This window comes from Anthonomus grandis, chromosome 5 (assembly GCF_022605725.1).
Source record: "Anthonomus grandis grandis chromosome 5, icAntGran1.3, whole genome shotgun sequence".
NCBI lineage: Eukaryota > Metazoa > Arthropoda > Insecta > Coleoptera > Curculionidae > Anthonomus > Anthonomus grandis.
Genome location: NC_065550.1, coordinates 14,725,037 through 14,748,232, shown reverse-complemented (window position 1 = coordinate 14,748,232; position 23,196 = coordinate 14,725,037). Strand labels below are relative to the sequence as shown.

The 23,196-nt window shown below is 33.0% G+C and overlaps 1 long non-coding RNA gene across 1 annotated transcript in view; it reads right to left on the bottom strand.

Moving 5' to 3' along the window:
* Positions 1-10,302, bottom strand: part of LOC126736900 (uncharacterized) — a 191,777-nt gene extending 181,475 nt beyond the window's left edge. The window contains exon 1 of the long non-coding RNA XR_007660818.1: positions 10,069-10,302. This is a non-coding gene — a long non-coding RNA (uncharacterized LOC126736900). The remainder of the gene's footprint in view (positions 1-10,068) is intronic.
* Positions 10,303-23,196: the final 12,894 nt, after the last annotated feature.

The window sequence follows — 23,196 nt, the reverse complement described above, 5'->3', positions numbered from 1 at the left end:
AACGTATGTCCGGAAATGCTTCGTTTTCCGAGATACGGGGTAATTTATTTATTGCTCTGAAACTGGTCGAGATATGCAAATGAAATTTAGAGGGTTTTAAGAGGTAGTTATCACGCATTTTTTGGCAATTAAGAATTTTATGTTCACCATTGGCGAACATACGGGTAATGATCTTCATTTTTTTAAAGAAAAAATAGTACGCCACTGAGATATTTTAAATTAAAAATAATTTTTTAATTCCTTAACATTTAATTTGTGACAAGAAACCTCTTTTACCTTTTTTTCGTATGTGGCGCCGTTTTTATGCAAAAAAAACATGACGCGTATTTTTAATTTCTTTAATACATTATTAAGAACTATCTAATACAACAACATTAAACCAGAATAATAGAAAATAACAATACTAAAATTTTAAATAGGCGCAAAGCTACAACAAGTGTTCAAAATGACCTCCCTTAGGCTAGTTGCACACACACCGATTTTGGACAGCCGGTAAAAAAATCGGCCGTCCAAATTCTAATAGTTAACCACAGGTGGGAACGGAACCTGCCACACACACCGCTGATCCGTGCCGGTAAAATGCCGGTGAGCTGCCGGCCACTGTCACAGTATCACCGACATACCGGCAAGTAGGTGGCCTACATGATTAAATACAAGCTTGCACACGCACCGATTATTTACCGGCCATTCAGTCGGGCAAAGTTTACTAGAAGGTACGTTTTAGATTTTAAACCGTTTAAAGTAGTTTTGGTAGCAGCGTGTGAGTGTGTGCTAATTTCATTCCTAATTCAGTTCATTCTTAATTAATATTTAGCTGCATACATTCTTGCAATGGGTGATTCTATTGACAATGATGTGCTTATATCCTTAGTGGAGGCAAAACCTGTTTCATGGGATAAAACTCTAGATGCATTTAAAGGCAGGAATCTCACCAAGGATGCATGGAGAGAAGTTTGCTGCGCTCTGAAAAGCGATTTTGAGTATATGGAGGAAAAAAATGCATTTGGTAAGTATTTTGTATATTTTTATATTTGTATATTTAAGTATATTTTTGGTAAGTATTTTCAGTGTGGGATCGGATAACATAAGTAAACTGATACAGCATATGCTGTATATTCAAAGGCAAATGAAAAATTAAATTTAGGAATTGTCATATTTTTTTAGTACTCATATCTTACTCATTTGCCAGGGAACTGCCCCGACATGTGTTACAAAATATTTATTTAATATTTTTCGAACGTTGTTAGCTTCTAGACCACCCCGTACTGTTGGGTCTCTTGGGCAATCTTCCAAATCACATATTGTTGTTGTGTCTTCTGGCAAATAACCGTCCCGATCACGAACAAAATTGTGCAGAACAATGCACGCTTTTACAATTTCAACTGCAAAATCCGGTTCAACGTTTATAGGCCTGTGGAAGATGCGCAATTTGTTGCTCAATATCCCAAAAGCACACTCGACATAACGCCTAGCCCTACACAAACGATAGTTAAATATTCTCTTTTCAAGCGTTAGGTGTGTTCCACCATAGGGCCTCATTAAATGTGTATGAAGACCAAATGCTTCATCTCCAACAAAGTAGTAAGGAACTTTAGGAGAGTCTGTCCCCGGCAGGCATTTTTCTTCAGGTAATTGTAATGAGTTTGTCAGTATCGATTGCCAAAGAGTAGATTGCTTGAAAATGGAGGGATCACAATCTTTGCCAAAGCTTCCAACATTAACATACACAAAACGATAATTTGAATCAGCTACTGCCATTAATACCACAGAGTAAAAGTCTTTGTAATTAAAAAACATAGAACCACTTCTTATCGGGCAAGTTATACGAACGTGCTTGCCATCGACAGCACCTACGCAATGTAGAAAATTGGCAGTTTTTTCAAAATCAGAAGCAATGGTTTCAAAATAATCTTTAGAAAGTTCATGTATACACTCATTCTTCATAACTAACTAGATGGCTTGGCATATTTGTTTTACTATATCCCTTGCAGTAGAAATCCCAACTCTAAAGGAGTAATGTAGGCCGGTAAAGGTGCACACACTAGCAAGATATCTGAAAAAAAAATTGCTTAGTATCAGTTACTGATACTATTACCATACAGGGTGTTAGGATCTTGTGTTTTATTTTTTAATGGGTGAGTTAACAGCGGAAAAAAAATGTGATTGACACTAAAACACCCTAATAAAAGTCAAATAATAACAAGACCGTAAACACCCTGCATATTATTATTATACTATTTATGTATCGTGTTGTATGAAGAGGTTTGCAATTTAAAACACTATTTAGATATAATTGTTTCAGCAAAAGAAGTAACAAAAAGATGGGGCAATCTTCGGGATGCGTACTTAAAGTCGAAGAGGAAGCTTAAAGATAGTAAGAAAAGCGGAGCTGGTGCCTCTAACATTAAGCAGTACGTCTACGCTAATCAAATGCAATTTTTAAATAAATTGTTCGAGACGAAGGAAGTTGCAGAAAGTTTAGAAGGTAGAACAGAAAACAATGAAGAAGAAGACGTTGATGCTTTATCCGAAGCCCCATTACGCTCAAAGGAGACTATTCGTGACCAAACCTCGAGAACACAAAAGACGTCACCAGCCTGATGAGGTTGAGCTAAAAATGATAAAAGCATTAGAAGATCCACCACTTAATCCTCATATGTCTTTCTTTCTAGGGCATTTGCAACATTTGAACAAGTTCGACGACAGTGAAATTCTTTAATTTCAAATGGATTTTCTAGAAGTAATTTCTAAAATAAAGAAAAAACGTATTAGCACTGCTCAACCTCAATTCCTTCCACCGCAAACACCTTCCTACTATCCTAACAACTACCCCTTTCCGCAGCATCAATCATTTTCCACTCCGCCAATGTCTTATTCCAATCAGTTCAGCGCAATTAACAGCTTCCAACCACAACAGCCCCAAACCTATCAGCCCCAAATTGCCAAGTCCATCAGCAATTTAAAACTCAAATAAAAAAAAACAAATCATATAAAAAATGAAAACAGAATCACAATAAGAACGATTCAAACCACCAACAGGAATACACTTCGAAAGGCCAGACACTTGAATCACAAGGACAAACCACTGCACAATATTATCAAGATTTTGGCCAAACTTCATTACCCGCATCTCCAGAGACCTTCCCATCAACAGCGAGCCCCTCCCCAGCTGTATCTGTGTATTCAGATTCTACCTATGACTTATCTTAAGTTCATTAAAATCTTATTTGCAAGACAAAAAATTTTGGTTTACATTAATTTTTTATGTATACATTTTTAATTTAAAATGTACATACAATAAAATGAAATTAATTTTGAAAAAATAACTTGTGTCAATTTGTTCTCTATACTTTGGACAGTGATTTCAACCATTTAAAAAAAAATGATTAGAAAAGATATCAGAATTGTTTGGACTTCTTAATTGTGGTAAGGATCTTGTGGTTATATTTATTTAATAATATTTAGTACAATGGGAACATCAGTAAAAAGTGTCAGGTCAATATTTTATTGAGAGAAAGGCATTGAATTACTTTATATTGATTTATTACTTACCTCAATGTTAGAGCAAGCCTTTCTTGTGAAGGAACAGAATTTGTCATTTTAGTATTCTTATGTTGGTTTTCATTTTTTAACTTCTCATGGAGTTCGTCAAAGGATGCAATAGACATTCTGAAGAAGTTGACAAACTTACTACCATCACGCCTTAGTTCTTCAAAAAGTGTGTTAAATGTCCCCGTGTGTTCTTTACTTTGATGGATTGGATGAATCCAGAACTTGCGCTTAATTCTACGGCGCTTAATACGGCGATACAATAACCACATAGCATATCTCGTATTCGCGCAAATATTCCTAATGTATTTCTTATTATCTCACAGCCGGCTATAATTCGATTCCTCAGGTCATCAATATTTTCGACGGGAGTGGAATAAACTAATGACTTAAGAAAACCCCAAATGCAAAAATCTAGAGGATTTAAATTTGGCGATCGAGCAGGCCAATGTTCTGTACCTCCCCTACCTATCTAACGATTTGGAAATACTGTATCTAACTGATTACGTACATTGATACTAAAATGGGCTGACGCACCATCAGGCATGAACCGTAAGTGTTGCCTCAGCTGTAGAGGAATTTCTTCAAAAAGAACAGGTAACTCTTCCTGTAGGAAATAAAGGTAAGATTCTCCTGTTAGGCATTGTGGGAGAAAATATGGGCCGATCATATGATCGTCGATTAATCCAAGCTATACATTTACTGAAAACTGATACTGAAAATGAGCCTTAAAGATTCCATGTGGATTCTTCTTAACCCATAAGTGAATGTTATGGAAATTTCGTATGCAATGTCTTCCAAAAGTAGCCTCGTCAGTAAACAAAATACCATTTTTAAAATTAGGAATTTGAGCGATTTGATAAAGAATCTATTAGTAAAAAAATAGACGCGGAAAAAAGTCTCTAGGTAGTAGAGCTTGCACAAGTTGAATATGAAATGCATACAAATGATTTTCTTTAAGAATTCCAAATACAGTGAAGTTGCTCACATTTAATATATTGGCAATTTTTTGAGTACTTCTTTTAGGTGACTCCGCAATTAACTCTAGAACTGCTTCTTCTAGTTGCACCGTTCATACTTACTACGTTCATACTAAGGCGCCCGCAGTTAGCCGTTTGTTTCTTAAACGTACAATTTTTACACAAACGTTGTTGAAGATGAGCAAATATTGTGTGATGGGGTACTATGTCCTGGATACAACTCAGCATACAATCTTCGAGCTTGCCGACCATTTCCATTACTTCGGCAATAAATAAAATGCATATCTCACAGTTCCGGATTTGTACAATTTTCCATTTTTTTCGATAAAAGAAAAATTAATTACTTATTAATAATAACTAAAAGCTTAATAGTGAAGGAACGCTAATTTGACATTTCGTATTTCGCAGATGAATGTTGACATTTTGTATTTAATATTAGATAAATGTTGACAGTAGCCTGCTAGATAATGTATTAAAGAAATGAAAAATACGCGTCAAGATTTTTTTTGCATAAAAATGGCGCCACATACGAAAAAAATAAGAGAGGTTTCTTGTCACAAATAGAACGAGGAATTCAAAAATTATTTTTAATTTGAAATATCTCAGTAGGGAAGCATTTTTTCTTAAAAAAAATTAAGATCATTATCCTTATGCGCGCTAATGGTGAACATAAAATTCTTAGTTGCATGCCAAAAAATGCGCGATCTACCTCTTAAAACCCTCCAAATTTCATTTGCATATCTCGACCAGTTTCAAAGCAATAAATAAATCGTGAATTTTTAAGAAAAACTTTAGCACCCCGTATCTCGGAAAACGAAGTATTTGCGGACATACGTTTATATGGAAAACTGTCATTATTTTTCCATACCGAATAACCTCCTGAAGTTTGTCGCACTTATTTACTATCACCCTATATAACAATGCAACTATAAAATAAATCTCTGTAATTATTTAGGAAAAGGTTCAAAAATCCTCATTTAAATGTAAATGTAAAAAACCCGCACATTTTATAAAATAATAAATGTTCTATAAGTTACCTTAATTGTTTCTAAATAAATATAAAATAAATACTGCTTGTAAATGTAATAGTCTATGAATATTTATGTAAATCAAAAGCCTCACGACAAAAAAAAATTATATTATTGTCAAAATTACCTTTGGTATTAATGAACAAGAAAACATCAAATGCTTATGATTAGATTGAAAAGTTTTTAATATTTTAATTGTTTTTACTAATTTGGCATAGCAAAAATATCTCATACTTATATGTAAAATTTTTAATTACAAATAGCACAAATTAACCAATGATATACATTACAAATCAAGTTGTAATGAACCATTTATTAAAAAGGCTGCAATCTTTTTTTGATGCTCCAATTAATGGAGTAGTCATTTCTTAAAACTCATGTAACGACATTTCTTATTTATCGAAGAAAATAGTAGTTTAAGAAAGACGTTAGATGATTAATTGAAACGAATTTATTACCAAAGATACAAATTACTTAAAAGCGCTAATTAAAAGAGTCGTGCTTTGTCATTTTCATTTAATTGACAAATTTTTAGTCTAGAGTATCGTTTAATTTGCCGCAAAAATCATACCGATATTTATGCACAAATTTTAACAGTAATTTATATGTTTTCAAAACTCCTAAAATTATTTTATATGAATTTTGTTATATAAATAAAATATTTTTGTTAAATAGAGAACAAAGCAACTTCTCATATGCTTTATTTTTAAAATTTTTGTTCATATAATCTTTACACTACACTTGACACAAAGATGGCTTTAGTAAATGTTTATAAATGTTGTTATAAGCTCCTTCAATATATAACGTGTTTTTAATGCAATTCTGTATTTTTAATCTAAAAAGTCACGGCAAAATCACATCGATGTCAAATGTGACAATAAAACTTAATTCCGCACACTAACGAGACTATTTCACTGGTGTATTTGGCTGGTGCCATAACAAAAAACGAGTAAAATTGGACAATGAAATTCGCCGAATCACTCTCAACGAAAATATTGTATCTACATATTTTGCTCGTTATAACAAATCGAAACCAATCAAATAGTATGATGAAATTTGTCTCATCATACTGATACATATTATATATGGACATATTACATATAAATTGCAAAGTCTAATGGTGAGTTTGGGGCCTTTAAGACTTTTTTCTTTGGGCATATTTAATTAACAAGCTAAATTTAAAACCCTACCTTAAAATATTAATAATATAAAAGGTTTTAACACATAATCAAGTAACACACAAATCCTTACCAATGTTTGTAAAGACTTAATTTTCAAAATAGGCTTTTTTATTGTCTCGTCAGTGGCACACATTTTGACCAATTAATAAAATAAATTATTTAAACCGAATAAACTCTTTTTTTTTACACAGCTCTTTACACCCTAATTGCTTGAAAGTCTTTTAACTTTTTTTTTACACAATTGGGCAGCAGATTCTATGTTCTTTAAAATTTGCGTAATTTTAAAGGACATTTTATCACACTAGAGGACAGCCATTTGATACAAAAGTTTAAGGTGATTAATAAGTATGTAAGCCCGCATGATTTTCTAAAAATTTTTTTTCGCAGCGTTATTTTTGAGAAACAAAAACATTTCTTTATCATCAAAATTTCGAATTATACACTACATGAGAGCGACGGTACAAAGTACGGTCCAAGTCCTTCAAGAACTACAAGGCTTGACATCCCGAAGATCGTTACATCGTTTATTGCGTTTTTATATCACAATGAATATAATTTTTGAATAATATTGGTTTCGAATAAGGTATTTTTTACACGCGAATATTTATAGTAGGAACAGCCATATTTTCCATGTTGAAAATGTTGGCCGTTTGAGAGTAGATATTTATCCCCTTAAACATCAACGATTTACGCAATGATGGACTGGAAAAGCCTGATTTGCGCGTCCTCCCGATCTCCATCTCCTATATTTTATCTTTTGTGGTTATCTAAACAGTTTAGTCTGGGAACAAAGGTCCAAGTTAGTCTAAGTAGCAAGGATAATTACGAATACTCCAACAAATTTAAAAGTCAAGGAGCACAGTGAAACGACCTAGTTTAAAAATAGAGACATTGCGAATACAATTAAAAGTTTATTTATCATCCAACTTTTTAGAAAACTTTGCACAAATATTTAGACAAAATGTTGGAATCAGTGTATATTTTTGTCTTATAATCACCAAATTTTGGGTAATGTTTTTTATATTTTTTACACTTACAAACCGTTTTATTTATCTGAAATATATAAATTACAATAATAAACTAGGTAAAGATAAATACACGTCAAAGTTTTAGAAACTATAGAATTTAAGGTTGTATGAAATTCGCTTTACCATTAGTATCAAGATTGGGCATTGCCTAAGTGACTGAGAGCGCTGTCAAATTGGTTGTCAATGAATGCTATTTATACCGGGCTTCACGAATAATTCCAATCATGCTGCAGTCAGATTTAGAAATAACTTCTATTTTACAAACCAGCGTGGCATTGAAGTAAGTTTCACATACTTGCTTGGAGACATGTGCTTCTTTGACATTAACGGCGCCTCAAAGGTCATCCAAGCCCACAAAACAACTTTCATGCAAACTGAAGCAAGAGTTTGCGAGGCTCTTTGGTTCGGGCTGAACTGAGTAAAAGGCACTTTTCTCATATCTTAACAAGTCACTGTATAGCCGGTACCTGCATCTCTTTGTGGCTAAGTGTGGCTTCCAGCTCACTGTGACCTAGTTGCAGCGAGGAGACCGCTTATCAGGAGCAGCATTTCATAATGCAATAGGTTGGCTAGACTGTGAAGTGAAATTCTGGGATTGTCAGGAAGACAGCTGATATCAATGACCCAGACTGGAAAGTCATGCTTTTCTTCATTACAAGGACAGGTCACCTGGTTGGGGTTATAGAGGGCGGTCAGGAGTGATGATAGGGATTACTGAGATTTCTGGAATTGCCTTTTTATGCTTACCCGCTGAACTTGTTGCTATCACGTTGCTACTACTACTACAATAAAAAAGGTTTACAGTATTATATTTGGATAAATATAAACTTGTTCTTGTAATCAACGTAAATATTTTGGGAAATATGATACTGTTCCGATAACTCCGTCTAGCCACTTAACTGTGTGACGGTGCAATTTTCATATTTGCACATATATGACTACATAAACAAAAATGTTTGTTTTGAAACATCCCATAAAGTATGCGGTATATTTTCGGCAGATCATATACACTTTGTATTTGGCACGAGATGTGCCAAACCTTAAGGGTGATATATGATCATTTTCTTTCGTTTCTTAATTAATTAGCAAAATTTTTAATTTTAATTTTTTTGTATCTATATCTAACAAAAAGAATTAACCAAATTTAATAATATCCTTAGCAGAATCCCCCTTCCTTATCAACCTAGTAGTAGGAATAAGGTAATAAATAATATAAATAATATATCTCTAGCAATACTAATTGATAAGAACTTTGAGCTAAGAATTAGTAAAGTACTGAATTAGTAAGTACTGATTTTTAATATTTGACTGATCCCGATACTATGCAACTATTTGCTCTTTTAGTTTTATTTCGTCTTCTTGAATTTATTATTATTAGTTTTGGATTTCTACCACTCTTGACGTTGACAACTTTAGTTATGTCTAATTTCTCATTATTCTAATTACTTTATTAGTAATAAATACTTCTGGTTTTTTATTTAATTTCTAATTGCCTTAAACAGCAGGCATTTAAAATGTAGCTTTAAAGGTTCTGTCCACTATTATTATCGTCGTAGTTCTCTATAATATATTTTATCTTTTCGGGTTGGCTCATGTGTAATTTAACTGGTAAAAGAGTATAATTTTCTTCTAATTTATATTTTTTATGTACAGCGTAATTTAAACAATAGTTAAGCACATTATTATTAAGGCCTTTATGATATTACTAATTTTTAAATATTTTCTAATTATGTCGGGATATTATAAAGTTAATATCCTTCCTTACATTAAGACTTAAATTAACGCTAATATTCTTTAATTTTTCGACAGATCAGCCTATCTTAAACCTAAATTTTATACATCCTTTATAGAGTAATATATCATTAGAATTACTATTCACGTGATAACTAATATTCCAGTTATTATTAAATTAAGTACAGAGTTTCAAATATTAACATGTTTTCGCGATCCATCCAGTATCCATGGTAGCCGAAAGTTTTCCATTAAGCTCTTTACTAAATATGGCTCGCTCTTTTAAGAGCAAAATGCCCTCTTTCTCGACTAACTTTTTTCTAAGAATTATTTCCCAAATTGATAATATTTGTTTGTTCATATATTTATATAAACTTTGTTCAAGAAAAATAGTTAAAAGTTAAAATAATGTTGAAACATCATTAATACAATAATGCAAAAAAAAAATACAAAAACTAAACTGGAACATTTAATAATATAAAAAATACTAAATATTTCACCAAAATATTTATCAATATTATCAAAAAGTTAAACGCTAGAAATTTTCTTAAAGCTACTTAACACAACTCACCTGTCTATTTTTTACTAAAAATCTCCTTTACTTTCTGGACTTTCATCCAGAAGTACAGATTACGCAAACTTCTCCAGAGAAACCAACTGGAATTAAGCAGCTAGGACGCAACTGCCGGTAAGATTTAAACACGAACCGCGGAAACTAAACTTGTTGCGCCTGTATCGTACGTTACACTGAAGTGTCCTTGCCGCACGCAAGCCGATTTTCAACTGGAAATGCTGGACCCCTCATCGCGAATAAGATGATAAAACGCTTCGGGAGCGCTTTTTCCAGAGGAAAACGGAAAGCATAAGCCCGAAGGATTACCCCACTGTTTAATTGATTCATTTGCTTTGTGTTGGGTTCAGTGATAAATTACATACTGTGAAACTATTTTGTGGCTATTTCTGCCAGATATTGTGGTAAATTGGTATATATTATAAATATTCTAATGCGAATAAAAAGGCTCTAATCTTTTGTCAAATGGTTTTTTCTAAAATATATTAGATGCCTTTAAAAAAAATTGATCAATTTCTAATTTATAAAGACAATTATAATTTTAAAAAAATGCACATTTATTTCCTGATTGGCAGACAAAAGGGTTGCAGTATCCTAAAGGACCCATTATGTCCTACCGAGGGTTACCAGAGGCCAATAATAGTCCTAAGAAAAATGAGGCACTCTGGTAAACTGTACGTGTTACCCACATACTTGACCTAGTGCGCGTGCTGGGTGTTACCCGATAACATGGTTTATATTTTAATTCTCTTTCGCGTCTTTTTAAACGCTATCCTACAGTTGCAGTCTAGTCATACAGGCAGAGGTCCCTATGTGTGCCTTAGCTCACCTAATGTCAGGTGCTTTCGCCCGTAGCAGGGTCGTTGACAACGCTATAGCTTTTGCAAAAAAATCTAAGTACGAACGAACTATGGGTGCATCAACCGTAAAAATTATAGGAAACAGGAATAATTATCATGACAACGAACTAGACACAGCAATAATAAACCTTAGCTAAATCCCCGTATACAGTATACACTATACTCCGTATATACAGAGTGTCAATTTGAAAATTTTCCGTGCAAATATCTCTGAAACTAAAAAAGTTATAAAAGCGCAATTTGGTACAAATAGTACACACGTAGGGGGAACTACAACCACCAGTTATAGGGTGAGTGACACCCTATAACCATATTTTGGTTATAGGGTGAGTTACTCATTGGGCCCGATGCACCCTAACCCCAAAATTTTAAATGGCAGCTCCCTTTTTGTGATACCTTAAATTAAAGTCTTTTAGAGGAGTTTTCACCTGGACAAGAATTTTTCCTAAATTTTATAGGTCAAAGAAAGGTATATGTTAAATAAAATAAACTTTGTTTTTATTAAGTGTTATTTAATTTAATTAGATGCTCAAAATGCATTATATGTTGCGCTAAACAAAAGTATAATCTATTTTCAAACTCGTTTCTCATATTTTGAAACACTTCTCTTGGACCAGATGCACATTCTGTTATAATCCATTGCCGAAGATTATTGAGTGAAGCTGGTTGCGTTTTAAAGACAACAGTTTTTAAGTGACTCCAGAGAAAAAAAGTCAAGGGCTATTAGATTTGGTAATCTCGCCGGCCATTCTATTGGATCTCTTCTCCCAATTCACTGATCTGGAAACGCATCATGTAAAAATTGACTCACAGGAAGATCATAGTGGGGTGGCACTCCATTTTGTTGAAAATGTAATAAATTTTAATCTTTGTTTAGGTTTCTACTCCCATGAATATTTAACTGATTTCTTATTTCTTCAACAATCTTAGGTTAAATAGAAGTTTTTTAGCATTTCCAAGTAAGTTTCGCTATTAAAGTTACCATTAATAAATAAAGGCCCAACAATAGTATCATCGAATAATCCCTCCCCCCACATTGATTTTTTCTGGATATTGTTTGTGTGTCCTTCAAGTTACTAAGAAGGAAAGTCGCTAACGTCACAGTCTATTCTTAAATACGCTGCAACAACATGTATCTATCGAACAGTCTAAAGACAAAAGAAAACAAAAGAAAAGTCGAAGAAAGAAAGTCTTTGGTTATATTTACTTTGCAAAAATCATTTAATTCTTTTGGAGCTCAATCATGAAGGTCAAATATAGAAAAGAAGTAAGCAAGAATGGGTTAGAGAGGGCTTTGATGAATTCTATATGAATACTCTACAACAGTGTATAATAAAGTGAACAAATTAATTTAAATTGTATGACTTGATTATTTTAACTTGAATTCATGCTGAAGTTTATTGATTATATTTATCATAGAAGGACGTTCGGCAGTATTTTTTTTGTGTAAATATTGCTCGATTTTACCAGTTTCTTCAACAAAATATTATCTCTAATAATAAAGCATTTTTGATTTGCAAACTTCTATATTACTAACTTCGCACATGGTGAATAGAGGACAGACATTATCGTGCTATGATAACAAAGTTTCTTGTTTCTCGTTTGGAAGCTATTGATCTTGACGATATGTGGGTTCAGCAAGACGGTGCCGCATGTCATACCTCCCGTGAAATATTGACGGTCTTACAAGAGTTTGCTCCTGATCGTGTCATTTCCGGATTTGTCGACCAGAATTGGCCTCACGTTCTTGCGATTTAACGTCTTTAGACTTCTGGCTGTGGGTTTATCTGAAGTGACAGTTTTATGCCAACAAGCCTATAACCATCGAAGCATTGAAAACCGAAATTAAATGCTGTATCATTTAAATACCACCAATTGTATACAATACCCTTAGAACATTAAAAGCCTAGAATCAGTAAAGAACAACTTTGTTTTAGTTCAACATATGCTCAGGGGCAAGAGGGTATTTTGTTTGTGTTTTCTGTTCTGTGTTTTTTCTTTCATTTGTGGTTAAAAAAGGAAAAAGTTTGAATGTGAGCGTTTTTGTAAACTGTCTCAATGGTAAAAACTTGTGCCGTGTATGCGGCACCATGAAAAAAAAGCGATCCAAGCCGATCTTTTCACAAGGATAGGTACCTGTACTCTTATGAAGTACGTTAACAAATACACAAAGGGTTCATAAAATCACTTATATTTAAAGCATAATCTACTATAATAAATATTTATCCTGTAAATATTTTTTTGACGATGTCACTGGTAAAGATTTCTTGTGTCGGTAACATACGATTAACACAATACGATCGAGCGACGTTGAGATGTTGCCCTTTTCTCTAATATCCGTTATATTCATTTGACTTTTGTATAGAATCTTACCATATTTTTTTTTAAATGCTTCATATTTTATTAAAGGGGAACAGTAGTATTGTTTTGTGCTTTTCAAAATAAGTGACAAATTTTTATGATATTATAAAGTTTTTTTTTGCCATTTCTACATAAGCATTTGGCATCATTACATGCGAGATGTTGCAAGCAAACCAAACTGCCGAGGAGTGGGAAAACATTCCGCAGGAAAGTTTTTGAAATTTGATACGAGAAATGCAGTGAAGACTTGAAGCACTCATTACAGCTAGAGGTGGCAATATACACGATAGTAAGAATTCATTAATATTTTTCTTGGGTCTATTGTTTTATTTTTGTATCAAAATTGAAGTTAGTGAAAATCGATGATTTTCCTTGTATTGAATTTAGTTACTTAAATCTTGCTTTGTTAAATAGAATATAATTTTTTTTGTTAATAAATAATGCATAGTTAACAACGCTTATTTTTTTTATCTTTATTAAAAAAAAATCTCTAAAAATCAAGTACTGCGATAATTTTGTCCAGGAGTTCTGATTTATTTTAAGAAAAAGCAGTTGATTGTTTTGCAGTTTTGACTGTTACTCTGTTTCACTCCTTTTTTTCTTGTGTAACCCATGTAGTAAATACAAAAAATTATCAACACTATTCATCGCATAGATTACCGATATTTGTTGATTGATGAGAGTAAATAATAGCTTAAAAGTGAGTGTTGCTTAATCTAAATCAAGAATTAAAAGCATAAGGATGCTTCAGGTTTGTGCTTTAGGTCGAGGAAAATGCAGTGTGTGATGCGGAAAAGACTCTAACTATTGCAGTTATCTACTCAACTTATAAAAAAAAAAACTTTTATGAAAGGTAGATACTCTTTATTTTATTTATTTGTTCGAGGAATAGAAAAAATCGAAAATATGAAAAAAGCAAACTGATATTGCATATGATCAACTCGAATGTGGGATTTAATTACCATGATTCCATCTCCATGATTCATCTCCTAATCATAAAACATGATCCATTTTTTTCGTAGCCATAAAGTGAAATACCAGACAAAAAACTTTAGCATCAATACTCATTTGTGTTAATTAGTCAAAGTTGACAACCTATGAAGGCAGTGGCAGGCAGACGTCAAGCGGATATGGATATTACCTTTTAAAATATAATTTATGCATTTTAATCAGTATGATTTATCTATTTGCACTACATTTACTCGTAAAGAACAATAGTAAGTTAATAAATAATTAAAAGTTTTAGTCAAGTATTGTGGTACGAGCAACAATAACATATTTGTAAAAGTCTATGAATAAATCAGGGTTTCTAAAAGAATAATAAACAACCATAGAGTAAAAACCAATAAAGTCATTTTCATCAAGTTATAAGAAAAATCAATTTTAAGAAAAATCCTAAGTGTATTGTTATTATATATGAAAAAAAATTAATTATCTATTTATCTTCCAAGTCACAATTCTTTTAAGCACCAAAAACAAACAAATCCAAAAAAAAAAAAAAGGATAGATTTATCAGGATTCTCCGTAAGACGGGAAGCAGAACTATTCTCTTGCTATTTAACTCTCCGTGCTAGCTTTTATTCTTCAAAAAAGGATTTCCAAAAAAAATCTCTAAAAAATATCTAAGCTTACTACTAGGTAACAAAAATATCCACTGTCTTTACTTGTCCGCTATAATATTATACAGATATAATATATTCTTAAAATTATTATGCCTAATAGAAATTTATGTTTTCCAAAATGTGTTGTTGCTTTAAATTTTCTAAAAAAAAAAAAAGATGTTTTAAATAATATCAAAAAAGTAAGCTTATATCAAATTAATTATTATTAAATTATTGTACGTTTATTTCTTCACGATAATCCGTATTAAGAACTTACAAGGATCTTTTAATCGTTACGTTAATTTATGTTAAGATATTATTGGGCATTATAATTCTATTTTTTGCAATTAGGTTTCTTGTACAATAGTCCAATACTATATTTTTAAGAAATTGGACATAATTTGAGAAATCTGGAAACGAACAAGCCTGTTGTTATTTGCCATTTGTTATTCTCCATTCGGCTTTTGTTTAAAAATATTTATATTTGTGAAAAACCGTAGAAAAACATTTTTTATATAGCTACTAGTACGTAATAATCGCAACAATATGTGGGCAATTCATTTCACTTTGGCTCTTACCAGGGGAGTGCTAGTTTGATACTAACGAACAACTATTGACAACAGCTGTTATATTGATTTTTACAAATATGTCATGCCATATAAGAGATACTGAAGTCCTTCTACTACCTCTAACCTCTAGGATATTCTGCTAAAAATAAGGATGAACTAGAAAAAGTTACGAATGATGATCTTTTAAAATACTTTGAGTGGTTGTGCTATAACTAAGTACAAATTTTGAAAAGATACTGTACATGACCTATACCGAAAAAGGAAAACGTAACATAGAGCCAGAAATTAAACTGAATAATATGCCTCCGAAAAAAGTGGAGGACCTAGGTATATTAGGTATATATTAGTACTTAAGTATTTGTATTCCAGGTGCCCAAAAAAGATATCTTTGAAGTATGCTGACCCAATGATAAAAAAACGAGTAAAGGCAATAGGAGTATGCTGACCCTGAAATACAAATAACATTGAAGTATGCTGACTCAATGATAAATAAATGAGTAAAAAAAGGTTCTGCAATGTTAAACAAAATTTAACATTACAGAACTTCACATTTTTACATAATTCTAATGCTACGTAAATACTTGTTTATTTTCTTTTTCAAACATATCTAATAAATTTGTCAAGTCTAACCCTACAAACCACTCTTTTGGTCACAAACGTAAGTGCTCCTTGTCGGCTTTTAGAATTTTATATTTTCCAGTTCCAATCCTTTTGATTTCGTACCTGCCCTCAGTGGTTACACTGACTACTTCATACGCCCCATAAACTCAAAATTAGTCTTACTTGGATATAATTTTTTTCCACAATATGCTTGGCCATTCTGCTTTCATTCGAGTTTTGATTCAAAAAAAATTTACAATCGTACGCATATAGCGTTCAACTTGACCATTGGCTTGATGAATATCAGGTTTAATGAAATGGTAGTGATTTATCTATTCATCGAAGAACTTGCACAAGCTTTGATTATGAAAATTGATTCCACTATCCATTATGAAAATTTTAAGTGTGCCAAAATTACAAATAAATATTTGCAGAGCTTTTTTTGTCTAGTCTGCCATAACAGATTTAAATGGAATCAAATTACGAAATTTACTAAATGCGTCAACTAGTACTAAAGTTTATTTATACTTATCAGCTGTCTCGGGTAAAGGACCCAAGCAATCGACATGAATAGTCTGGCATGGGTTAATGTACCCTGCAGGGGTCCGGTACGAGTTTTTTTCATAGCACATCAAGAAAGTGTTTAACATATCGTTGAACAAAATCCCTAAGTTTCGGAAACCAAAGATGTAACAGTATCAATAGAACAGTTTTTATGACTCCAATGTGACATTGCTCATCATAAAATAATCTTAAGACCCCAACCTACTTTGTCTCTCTAAAGCTTATTTTTACTTATCAGCTGTCTCGGGCAAAGGACCCAAGCAATCGACATGAATAGTGTGACATGAGTGTTTATCGTACCCTGCAGGAGACCGGTACGAGTTTTTTTCGTGGCACCTTAAGAAAGTATTTAACATATCTTTTAACAAATTCCCTAAGTTTCGGAAACCAAAGATGTAACAGTAACAATTGAACAGTTTTTACGACTCCAATGTAGAGAACCTTACGATAAATAATATTAAATTTAAAATCTTGCGGATAACTACATCATCTGGCGATTTGCGACACAATTTTTTTTTGTTCACGGTTGCTTTGACAGAGTTACAGTCAGTTACAATAAGAAATTTAATTCTAACCAAATAAACTTAAAAATGTTTGGTGATATTCGTTTACTGAAATAGGCTACAACTCTATTCTGATTACCATATTTTTGCATTAGGATATCTCCATAATCCACACTGCTCGCATCGTTGTACAACTCAGGCAAGTCTAGATTAAATACAACTAAAAAGGTTTTGAAGTAAGACTATTTATAATGTATTTTCTGGCTTCCTCATGTTGATCTGTCCAAACAAAATCAATGTTTTTTTTTATCAAATTTTTAATAGATGCGGTGCGTACCGCAAATTCTGGAACAAATTTTCGGAAATAATTGGCTAAAGTTGAAATTATACCCATTTGTAATGACGTTATTTTTGTTTATCTTTGTTTAGCATATTCCAAACAGCGGCGACAACAAACTTTTGAAAAAAATTGGTGTCTGATGATTATTCATCTTTTATATACTAGGTTATGTGAAATATCCGTCACTGTCAATCAAAAATATTGGCTTGTCAACTTGTTCTTGAAAGTTATTTCGAAAAGTGTTAGATAATGCCTAAAAAAAGATATAATAGGTATAATGAACAATCGCAGCTGATGATTTTAAATATATTGGCTTTTTTTCAACTGGAAAAGGAACAAGTCCGAAACGGAATTGCACTTCAAATTGAGAATGTGATACAGCGAGCCGCAGATGCAACAAAATTGAGCACAACAACGATCGCAAATATAAAGAAGAATGGGATAAAATCAGATCAGGATTACGCAGCCCGTATATCTTCCAAGCAAAAGACAGCAAAAACCAAAATTACAACATATTTGAAACATAGAATTCGGGACACAATTTATTATATGTACGGCAGAAAAGAATATGTAATATTGGCAACAATAAGAGAAAAGTTCAGGGAAGAAATTGAATATTTTGAGTTTTCCATTGACTCCTTAAGAAGATGGATCAATAGTAAAGGCTTCAAGTGGAAAAAAACCAATAACAGAAAATATTTGATGGACTTGCCAATGATTGTTCATAAAAGAACCAATTTTTTAAGGATATTATATTTATTCTTAAATTAGGTTAATTGTAGTATTTATACTTTTTGTTTTAAATTTTCCTATAAAATACAACACAAATAAGTTAAATTCATGCTAAATTTGCGTCGACTTGACAACAGATAATCGGCAAATATGTTTGTAAACAAAACACCCCTCTTGCCTCTCTATGCACATGTTGGACTCAAACAAAGTTGTTGTTTACTAATTCTAGCCTTTCAATGTTCAAAGGTTCGGGAACATGGAACTTGGTTGGGAAGCTTTTGCAACAGTCGTACGGTATCAAGACAGGATGACTTCTATAGGTAACATTTTTGTAGACTTTTATTGGGTACTTAGAGTGAACCCTGGTACTACCAATAAAGGAGTTGCATTCTGGTTGGAGTCTGAGAAGGGTGTTCCCTCGGATGACTTTCGTCGCAACTTCTGCTTTTCCACACTGGATGGTTACTGGTAGGGGTCCTGAGACGGTTATTAGCCAGTAGTTTTGGTCCAACTCTTGCACATGATAGTCTGACGTCTGGAGAATGGAAGTTTGACAAGTGATCCGTAACTGGGTACTCTGCCTCAGTAGCTGTGCCTCACATATTGCATCGCTATCTATGGGATATTGTAGGAGGTTGGAACAAATGTAGCTATTGATTTGAACCAGTTTGCACTTATTCAGGCTTGGAGGTAAAATGTACAGTAGAGAATCGTCATCACGCGCAATGTATTTATTTATTGTTGGAATTACATGAGAGAGACATGTTCGATTATCCATAATTGGGATAGGAAAGTTTCGGTATAGGGTATAGGTTTCAGGTTCAAGTAATAGAATATTAAGCACAAATACTATTTTGTTTTCAGTTTGAAAGGCTTGCAATTCTATTACATCAAGATACTGAGCAGCGTATTGAAGGTAGGTGGGAAACGGTAAATTATTCTTTGAAAGAGATCGCGAGACTTCTTGTAGAGAATTGATCAAATCCCTTCGGTTTATGATTGAGCTATGTAAAATCTTTAGGCGAGCAAACGTTACGGAGTTTAAACGATCATTTAAATAACTTTCCAAATAAACATAACTTTCCATTAAAAACTCGCAAAGCTCTAAAGTTTTTACTAGGCTTTCATAAAACTTCAATGTATCTGAAATGTCTATCATTGATGTTTTTATTTCTTCAATAACGTGATGGAATGTTAATTCATCTATTTGAATTTTTTGTATGGTTGAATTAAAACTTTTTGGTTTTTTAACAGGGTTTCAGGTTCTCGTTCATGGTGCGATAATTTGTCTATGCATTCATTAAAATATTCGCCGTCAGACGAATCTAAGTTGCCGGTTATTGATTTAAAGATACTACCTATTCCGTTTATTTTTCCGCGTTGGATTCGATAGGTATAGTCTTTAGTATCAGCGTAAGTTCTGACAATTTAAGATTAACAGAGTCAGCGATGCTTGAACTAAAATGAGTTTGAACAATACTTTTAAAAGCGGTAATACGGGGAGAAGAGTCAGCCGTTAGGTCAGAGAGGATAGAAGGTAACTTATCATTATGATTAATGGCTTGCCTTATGGGCTCTAAATCTTTGTACACAAGCAAGGTCCATTTATTATTCAACACTCTTACTTTTCCTTCTTCGTGGATAAATATGCCAACCGTGTTATTTACAGGCCTAAGCAGGAATTGAGTGACCGCTGCTGGGATCAGCAAGAGAAATCTGAAATAAAATAGGACTGTTCTAGTCATAGTATGGCTTCAAACGATCAAAATTGATTTTAAAAGTCTAATTAGTTGTTAAATTTTTCAATTTTGCAGAATTTTGATAAATTTCTAACACTTCGAAGGGGCCATTAAAGAGGTTTTGCGCTTTGGTGGTGATTTGCGACTCTTTGATATAAAGTTTTTGTCCTACTTGATATTCTGATTTATTTCTATTTACAATGCGGTCAAATCGAATGTTAGCATTTTCTTTCTTATCGTTAGTTCGAGAGCGAGCGAGTTTGTAATAATATTCAATACGATTATTTAAATCTCGGACATATTTCGTTATTAACTGTTCTTGATTATATAAAGTTTCCGGTGGTCTACTGGACGTGTGACCAAAAATAAGCTCGTAGGGTGTAAACCCATGAGTTTTATTTTTAGTGTTGTTGTAGCAGATTACCGCATACGGCAGAACATTAAAAGGATTTTCATCAGGGTGTTCAGCGCTATGGGCTCTAATCATTTCAGTCAGAGTCGCGTGAAATTTCTCAAGCGAGCCATTTGACTGGGGGTGGCTTACACTGGAAAACGTTAGTTTGATATCATAAAGTTTACAAAGATTTTTTATTTTAAAAGGCTATTGTCAAATTCTCGCCCTTGGTCAGAATGGATCCGCAAAGGGGTACCGTAGTGTTGAAAAAATAATAATAGTGTATTAACTACAGAGGATGCCTTTTTATCTAGTAGGGGGTACACTTGCGTGAATTTAGTTAATTCGTCCCTAATAGTTTACACATAATTTCTAATCGGATATTCAAAAAGATCTATGTTTATTCCTTAAAACGGTGTTTTGGGGGTTTCAGTGATTACAAGGGGAGTATTAAGATTTTTTCTATAAATTTTTACCTTTTGACAAATATCACATTTTTTTATAAAAACTTCTACATCGCGAGTTAAACCAGGCCAGGTATATCTTTCTTTTATACGCCTGATTGTTTCGTTTCTGCGTGGTATTGATCTAAGATGATAGGGATTTGGTCTTGATTTGGTGTTAAAACGATACATTGAGATATTCTCAATTTAATATCTTTGTCGGCAAAGATATACGAAAATAATCCGAGAACCGGTAGGTTAAGATTGTTTTCAACACAATAAGTTTGAGTAAGGAAATTCATTACTGCACGTGTAAAGAGCATAGAAAAGGTGTTGAGAAATTAAATCTTTATTAGCTGGCAAAAGAAAAATAAAATATTTTCGATTTTTTATACTTGTGCTTGACAGGATATTAACTTTATGAGTTTCAAATTCGATATTCTCTTCAAGTAAATCGTCCATTAGTTTATAATGAAGATCTTCGAGTTTAGTTTTACAAAAGAAACTTACGATGTTTTTGTGTGATTTGTCTAAAAGTTGTGAATTAGAAATTGCGATTTTTGAATAATCAATAATCGACTGAGTACTGTATAAATTTACGAATCTATTGAATCTATCGTCATCATCGGGTTCATCTTCATTGGAAGGAGGTGTTTTTTTACTAGTAGAGGGCTGGTCTTCATTGGCGGCAAGGATAGTAATTTTTGATTGAAGATCTATACAATCCTTGACATGATTAATTTTTACCCTTGAAAGAGCGTCCGCATTTTTGTTTATTTTGTTACAAAGGACGATGATCAGTAATTAGAAGAAACTTATGACCGTAGAGATACGGGCGGAAATGTTTCACAGCCCAGACGATGGCTAAGAGTTCTCTTTCTATAGTGGAGTATCTCGTCTCAGCACTACAGAGAGTCCTTGTTGCATAGGCTATTGGGAGGTCCTTTCCTACAGGTCCTTGTAAGAGTACAGCTCCAATAGCGAAGGCACTAGCATCGGTTGTCAGAACAAACGTTTCCTCAAAGTTTGGGTATATAAGAATTGGATCAGATACAAGAGACTTTTTAAAATCGTTAAATAATTTCATACACTCAGAATCAAAATTAAAAGAAGTGTCTTTCTGTAAAAGAGTCGTCAGAGGATTTGAGATTTTGGCGAAATTAGGAATAAAGCATCTGTAATATCCCGCAAGACCTAAGAAAGATTTGACATCCTTGGTGGTGGTAGGAATGGGAAACTTCTGGATACACTCAGTTTTAACAGGATTGGGTTTAACGCCTGGATGATGAAATGTCCCAAATAAGCGACTTCCTTACTAAGAAATTCGCACTTGTCAGGCTGAATTTTTAAATTTGCCTTACGAAGACTTTTAAAAACCTCAGTAAGTCTAGCGATGTGCTTATGAACAGTAGGCGAATAAATGATTATGTTGTCCATGTAAACCAAGCAGCGTTCGTTCTGAATACTAAGAAGAATGTTGTCCATAACTCGCTGGAAGGTAGATGGAGCGTTCTTCAGGCCAAATGGCATTCGGACGAATTCAAAATGACCATTTTCTACAAAAAAAAACCGTCTTGGGAATGTCGTCTGGATTTATCTCGATCTGATGAAACCCTGAAGTGAGATCGAGCGTAGTGAAGTACTGACATTTCCCTAACTGGTCGAGAAGATCGGTACCCCAAATGCTTTCTTATGCAGAAATACCTAATAAACCAAAGAACGACCCTACGGCCAAGCCGATTAGGAATATACCTAGACTAATCATAAAGCCTAAAAAGCCACAACTATCAAGAAAAACCAAAGAAGAAATACAAGAAAATGTTAAACCAGAAAAGCTAAAAGTCAGTGTAAAAGATACAAGAGAAGCAGGTAGTGTAGTAATAAAGTGTCAAACAAAAGAAGATATCAAAAAATTGCAAGAAGAAGCTGAAAAAACACTATGTAAGGAATATGAAGTATTTATTACCAAATTACGAAAACCAAGAATTAAAAATGTAGGTGTTGAGGAAGATATATCCAAGGATGAGATAGAGAAAGGATAAAGGGAGCAAAACCAATTTATTGAAATAAATGATGAACTAACAATTACATACATTAGAGAATTTAAAAACAACAAAAATAAAACAATCTTTGCTGAATGCTCTGCTGAGCTTCTTCACAAATTTATGGAATGCAGAAAGTTTTTCTACAGTGGCAAAGATACAGAGTCTATGAGGACATTAGTGTACAGCGGTGTTTTAAATACCAAGAATTCTACTATAAAAATACAGAGTGCAACAATTTAACTATATATGAATATTGCAGTGGTCCACATGAGTCTCGCGAGTATCCAGAGTCAAAAAAAAAATGTATAAACTGTGCTAAAGCCAACAAAAAGTTTAAAACAAACTATAATATTGATCATCAAGCAAGTAATATTGAA